This window comes from Miscanthus floridulus, unplaced genomic scaffold, assembly GCF_019320115.1.
Source record: "Miscanthus floridulus cultivar M001 unplaced genomic scaffold, ASM1932011v1 os_2151_1_2, whole genome shotgun sequence".
NCBI classification, from domain to species: Eukaryota; Viridiplantae; Streptophyta; class Magnoliopsida; order Poales; family Poaceae; genus Miscanthus; species Miscanthus floridulus.
The window spans coordinates 21318-27838 of NW_027098126.1; the positions used below are offsets into that span (position 1 = coordinate 21318).

The window sequence follows — 6521 nt, forward strand, 5'->3', positions numbered from 1 at the left end:
CAATTGGATTTATAAATCTCCAGTTATGGCTAGTTTACTGTACCGATACATCGTCTCCATTTGGTTGTAATACAAATGCTTGAGTGTATGTTGTTGCAATGTTCTCGTGGATTGTTTAGGGGTTAGCCTAACTTGAGAATATGCTTAGGTGCAGGTGCTAGGTCATTAACTGAAGATGAGCAATTATACCTTAGGTTGTATAAACGTGGTAAGTGAAAGTGATTTGAATAGGGCTTAAGTTGGAATATGCAAACTACAGCGAACATATGCATTCCCCGAGCATCCCCGACATTCGTACATGTGCATCCATGATATTTATCTTGCGCATTCATGCAATAGGTGTGCCGGAGGGAGTGACGTTGCTGGAGTTCGAGGGAGCCAACCAGGAGGAGGAGCCCGAGGTGCAGGAAATCGAAGAAGCAATCGCCGCGGAGGAATTGCCCGAGTGCCCTGACCACCAGCCTTCCTCGTTCCTGAAAGGCAAGCCCCGGAGCATATTAAGCCTCCCATGTTTTTACAAATACATTGAGTATCTTTTATTGTTGATGATGCATTAAGTATAGGAATTGGTTGGAACCAATTGCTGCATTATATATCCTTCCTTGTCCAGATATCGCACTGGAATCCTATTTAAGTTCAGGACGGGTTAAATGCTTAGCCATGCTTAGTGCGGTAGAAGTCAGGTGATTTCCTGTCACCAGCGAGCTTTAGGATGAGGTGGATCACGGTTGGCTATATTTGCTATCGTGGAAAAGAACCATGTGAATAGTGAATTAAGATCGGGCGGGGTCTTGTGTAGGTTTGAACATAGTGACTCCGTCTGAGTCGTTTAAGGACCGATACGCTGTACGTCCTCATGTCATGTTGAACGCAGCCTAACACTTAGCTGGCCGGATAAGTCGTTCCGACCGCGAAGCCTAGTAGCTCGGTTCAGGCCGGGAACGCGAGCAGTGGCGGCACTCTGGAGGTAGTAAGGATGTGCGGAGAGCCATTGGCATAAGTCCAAGGCGGGTTAGAGTCCCAAACAACCTTGGCAGAGTGGTTCTCTGAGAATGCCGATCTGTTCGGACCCGCGACTCCTGAATTGTACCAAAGGTGACTTGTTGCGACCCTGAGGGGGAAGCAGGGTTTGTGTTTAGGAATACCCCTCCAGCTGGATAGGAATCGATTCGAATCGCCGTCTCTCCCGGATAGTGAGAACTTGACTGAGCAGCGGCAACGTAGATTCAATTAATTTAACGATATGGTGAAATGGATGATAAGGTTGCCACAATGAATACCTAATATGGTTATTAATGTTTGCACCCTAATAAAATGATTGCTTAGTACAGGTGCTAATATAGAGGACAGGTTAATGGCTAAAAAGTCACTGCTAGTTCAGGCTAAGAGTTGATATTACTTATGCTTTTCTACAAAAAGAAAGTGTCAGCCAGCTCCACTACATTAAGCTATGCATAATCCTTGGTGTCATTTGTTTGGTTTTCGACGGGTAAGTCTAGCTGAGTACCTTCCCGTACTCAGGGTTTATTCCCTCTTGTTGCAGATGACCTTCTATATCAGGGATTCTGCAAGTACTGTCTCCACCCGGCGGGTGATGAGGACTAGATCATGGGCATGATCTCCTTTCTCTTATCTGAATGCTTTTGCGGTCTGTGATCAACCAACCAGTATGTGTATTTGAACTCGGTGTGTGAGTTAAACTATTTGCTTCCGCATGTTTTACAAGACTTGTTTTGTAATAACAATGACTCTGTGATGATGTAATCTATTTGCGAACATCTGCGAAATGTTGTAACGTACGATATGTTATGTTGGAATACTGTGATCTTGGTTGTATGCAAGTTGGTTTGAAATCCTTCGAGATTTCGGTTGACTACCGGGTTTATATGGGCTCAAGTTCGAGAATTTGATCGTTTCGACGATTGTTTTTGTACTTGTGCTCTTATAAATTGGTCGGTTCTGTGACAGCATGTCTCATGGGCCGTGGACACGGTAGTAAGGCAGGCAACAAGTGCGCAACCCAGCCGGCGGCCAACCTGTTTCTGCACAATCCAAAGCCATAGGCTGGCCGCAGCAGTGCCCTGCCTCCATGCTGCTCCGGTGCCGCACTACCGCTGGGGGAGGATGCCGACGGAGAGGACGTGCGACCTCCCAACCTCGCCTTCCCGTCACGGCCCTGGCCGAGTCTCGCCGAAGGTCAGGGAACGGGAGCGACATCACGCCTCCGCGGGTCAGGGAAGGGGTGGGGCCATGTGCCGCCGATCGATGAAGGAGCGTGGCGGGGCTGATGTCGTTCCTACGGGTTAGGCCATGCGCCGCCAGCGCCATATGTGGTGTTGGGAGCCTGCGCCGCCGCCATCGGAGGGGGAGGGCGCGGTCCCATGCATGGCCGGCGCCGACGTCGAAGATGTTGTCACTTGATGTGGAGGCCACGTGTAGATCCAGGCGGGCCGCCGTTGCACTGGGTGGCCATGCGCCGCCAGTCGGGCCGCCGTCGCTAGGCACGCCTCCCGCACGGGCTGTCCTCCGTCTCTTCGACTCAGGTAGAGGTCGTGAATAAATGAGTTGTATCGGTGGGATCCAACAGCAATAGCTAAAAAATAGGACCGATTTATTTTCTTAACGGGTCCACTCATGTAATCCGCTAATCAACCTGACGCCCATCTCGTGTGCAGAGAAGAGAACCCACACTCTGTGGGAGTAACTACTCCCTAGGAGTAGGAAATTTTTTCCATATATATATAGAGAGAGTCCTCTTTGTTTAGAAAAAAAGAAACATTGTCTTGCCGGTTGACCAAAGACAGATTCCATCAATCACTCTTGGTTGCTTCTCTCTTGCCCCGAAGAACAGCGCAGCACGTGATCATTTGCATATTTTTTTAAATAATTTTTTTAAATGATCATTGCAAATTTATAAGCTGTTATTCATTTATTGCAGGTATAGCATCCTGTCGGCCACTGGACGGCCGACAGGGCCCCTGTCGGCCGCTGCAGGGCCTACAGGTCCCATGTCGGCATGTCCGCAGCCGATAAGGCTCACGTGGCAGCCGACGCCGACCTGTCAGCGCCGGCAGCAGCCCTGCCGGTCGCTGGAGGGCCGACATGTCCTGTCGGCTTTTGGTCAGCCGACAGGCCCCTCGGCAACACAGCACCCGAGTACACTATTTGATGCTGTCTTAGCACTCAATACCTTTCCCGAACACAACCATTACCACGCAAAAAACTTTACCACTTTTCGAGCAACACTAAAAATATTTGATCTCCTTTTCCGGACATATAACATACACCATAACTTAGAGAATCTCACAGACTTAGAGAATCTTACAAACCCTACTCTACAACTAAAACTAACCCTAAAAAACTGACCCTAAAACTCTACTAACTAACTAATCTAATTAACTAAACTAACTAAATATACTAAGTAATCTAACTAAACTAAATTAAACTAACTAAAAAACAAAATCAAACTAAACTAACCCTAACCCTAAAACAAACCCTAATCTACAACTAAAACTGACCCTAAAAAAGTCCCTAAAACTAAATTAACTAACTAATCTAATTAACTAAACTAACAAATATACTAAGTAATCTAACTAAACTAAATTAAACTAAAAAAACAAAATCAAACTAAACTGACCCTAACCCTAAAATAAACCTTAATCTACAACTAAAACTGACCCTAAAACTAAACTAACTAACTAACTAATCCAATTAACTAAACTAACTAATAAAGTAACTAAAAAAGAAAATCTAAATTAAAAAAAACGTTACCTTCATATCCGCCGAAGAGCAGCCCGCGGGCCGTGTGGGGGCCGCCATTGGAGTGGGTGGCCGTGCACCGCCGCCAGGCACGCCTCCCGCATGGGCTGGCCTCCGTCTCTTCGACTCTGGTAGACGTCACGAATAAAAGAGCTGTATCGGTGGGATCCATTAGCAATAGCTAAAAAATAGGACCGATTTATTTACTTAACAGGTCCACTCATGTAATCCGCTAATCAACCTGACGCCCATCTCGTGTGCAGAGAAGAGAACCCACACTCTGTGGGAGTAACTACTCCCTAGGAGTAGGAAAAAATTTCCATATAATATGTGTATAATATATATATCATATAGAGTCCTCTTTTGTTTAGAAAAAAAGAAACATTGTCTTGTCAGTTGACCAAAGACAGATTCCGTCAATCACTCTTGGTTGCTTCTCTCTTGCCCCAAAGAACAGCGCAGCACGTGATCATTTGCACAATTTTTTTAAATGATCATTGCAAATCTATAAGCTGTTATTCATTTATTGCAGGTATAGCATCTTGTCGGCCACTGGACGGCTGACAGGGCCCCTGTCGGCCGCTGGAAGGCCTACAGGTCCCATGTCGGCATGTCAGCAGCCGATAAGGCTCACGTGGCAGCCGACGCCGACATGTCAGCGCCGACAGCAGCCCTGCCGGTCTATGGAGGTCTGACATGTCCTGTCGGCTTTTGGTCAGCCGATAGGCCCCTCAGCAACACAGCACCCGAGTACACTATTTGAAGTTGTCTTACCAGTCAATACCTTTCCTGAACCCAACCATTACCACGCAAAAAACTTTACCACTTTTCGAGCAACACTAAAAATATTTTGTTGGTGCAGAAAGTGACCAACACGTAATATTTGTAGTTTTGCCGTACGTTGTGGTCGGAGGTGGCCTAGCACTCAATGACACAGGGTTTATACTAGTTCAGTAACGTGCCCTTGTCCTGTTTGAATCGGTCGGTGACTTTATTCCTAAGCCTAGGTGCTCGAAGTTTGCAGTGGGGTTACAAACGAGAAGGAGGAAGATGGGGGTACAAGAGGATCGAGCGGACTCCGACCGGAAGGGCTGATAGTGACAGGAGCCCTATTATGAGCTAAGTGTTCAAACGTGTGCTTGTGGTTTGAACCTGGCGGTTCTATTGTTGTGTGCTAGTGAACTTGATCGATCTAATGAATCTGAGTGAGTTTGAATGAATCTCCTTGAATTGACCTATCTGTTGGAAGAGAGTGCATCCCCTTTTATAGATGAAGGGGATGGCCTTACAAGTGAGAGAGAGGGAGTACGTTTGCTGCTAAGTCTTGTTGCCCACGTCGACGGGTACAAGACGATAGTTGGCGCCCATAATACTGTTGAATGTCAGATGCACATGGGAGGTTGCGTCGTTTTCTTCAGGTATGGCAGATGTCGGTACCTACTATACTGTTAATGCCCAGAGGCATGTGAGGGGTTTTTACCATGTTCTCCCGATATGGTAAATGTCGGCTCCCACAACACTATCGATGCCCAGAGGCATGTGGGGGAGCCTTACCGTATGGGAGTTAATGGTGCCTACAATACTGTAGGGGAAAATGTCGGCGCCTACAACACTGCTTGGGCTCTGTCGTGCCAGGGAGGTTATAGAGTACTGTTTCTACAGGTGTACAGGGTATGGTCCCCAGTATTGCGGTTTGACTTATGCGCCCTGCCTTACTTTCTCCGTCCGTATCCTGGTCCTTAAAGAGCGGGCGTCCCCGGTCGGTGGGTCCTAGTTGGCTCTAATCGCGTCGATCAGAGGAGAGCAGTGAGCAGTGGTTCGGTGCACCCCAGGCCGAAGACGCGTGTCAAAGTCGGAAGTGGTGTTTGGCCAAGCCTTCTGGTCGGAGGGGCCATCCGGAGGCAGGCTGGAGATTGAAGCGAGCGCTCCGGTCGGTGAGATGGGTCGAATTTGGAAGTGGGCGCCGTTCCTCCTTGGCCAGGTCTTCTGGACGGTAATTGGAACACCCTTCTGGCTTGTCATTCAGGTACTTGGGCTGGCCCACGAGTTGCACATTTTGTTTGCAACATCGTCCGCTGGGCCAAGCCTTTGTTGGGAAGCCGGTCTGCTCGGGACCTCGGGTTTATGAACCTAACAAGAGCCCCCGAGCCCCTGGGCGATTCGGGTAGAATCGTCTGGGGGATTTTTGTCCTGATGGCGGGTGCGCGCGAGTGCACCCGCCGGTGTAGCCCCCGAGCCCCTGTGTGATTCGGGCAGAATCGTCTAGGGGATTTTTCGTGTTGCCAGCAGGGGAAGTTCTTTTGTTTTCATCGGCGGTGCGCGCGAGCGCACCCGCGGGTGTAGCCCCTAAGCCCCCAGGTGGTTCGGGCAGAATCGTCTGGGGGTTTTTCGACGGGCGTGTGTGTGTTTTTTAGTTGAGACGGAGTCGTCAACCAAGGCGTCGTTGCGCGGCTAAGGTCTTTTAGTTTTTAGGGATCGGACAAGATGGAGCTTGCGGATCCTGGTGTCGGTGCGTGCCGTGGGATCGGGTGAGTCGGAGTCATGGATCCTGATGGGGCGAGTTCACGCCGTGGGATTGGACGAGGCGGAGCTCGCGAATCATGGCATCGGTGCACGCCGTGGGATTAGGCGAGTCGGAGTCGTGGATCATGATGGGGCGAGTTCGCGCCATGGGATCGGACAAGACGGAGCTTGCTGATCCTAGCGTCGATGCGCGCTGTGGGATTGGGCGAGTTAGAGTTGTGGATCCTGATGGGGCGAGT

At 49.0% G+C, this 6521-nt stretch overlaps 1 long non-coding RNA gene across 1 annotated transcript; it reads left to right on the forward strand.

Moving 5' to 3' along the window:
• The first annotated feature begins 423 nt into the window (after nucleotides 1-423).
• LOC136534659 (uncharacterized) lies at nucleotides 424-1795 on the forward strand. The gene is made up of 2 exons (XR_010778776.1): nucleotides 424-480; nucleotides 1544-1795. It is a non-coding gene; the product is annotated as an uncharacterized lncRNA (long non-coding RNA).
• The last annotated feature ends 4726 nt before the right edge of the window (nucleotides 1796-6521 follow it).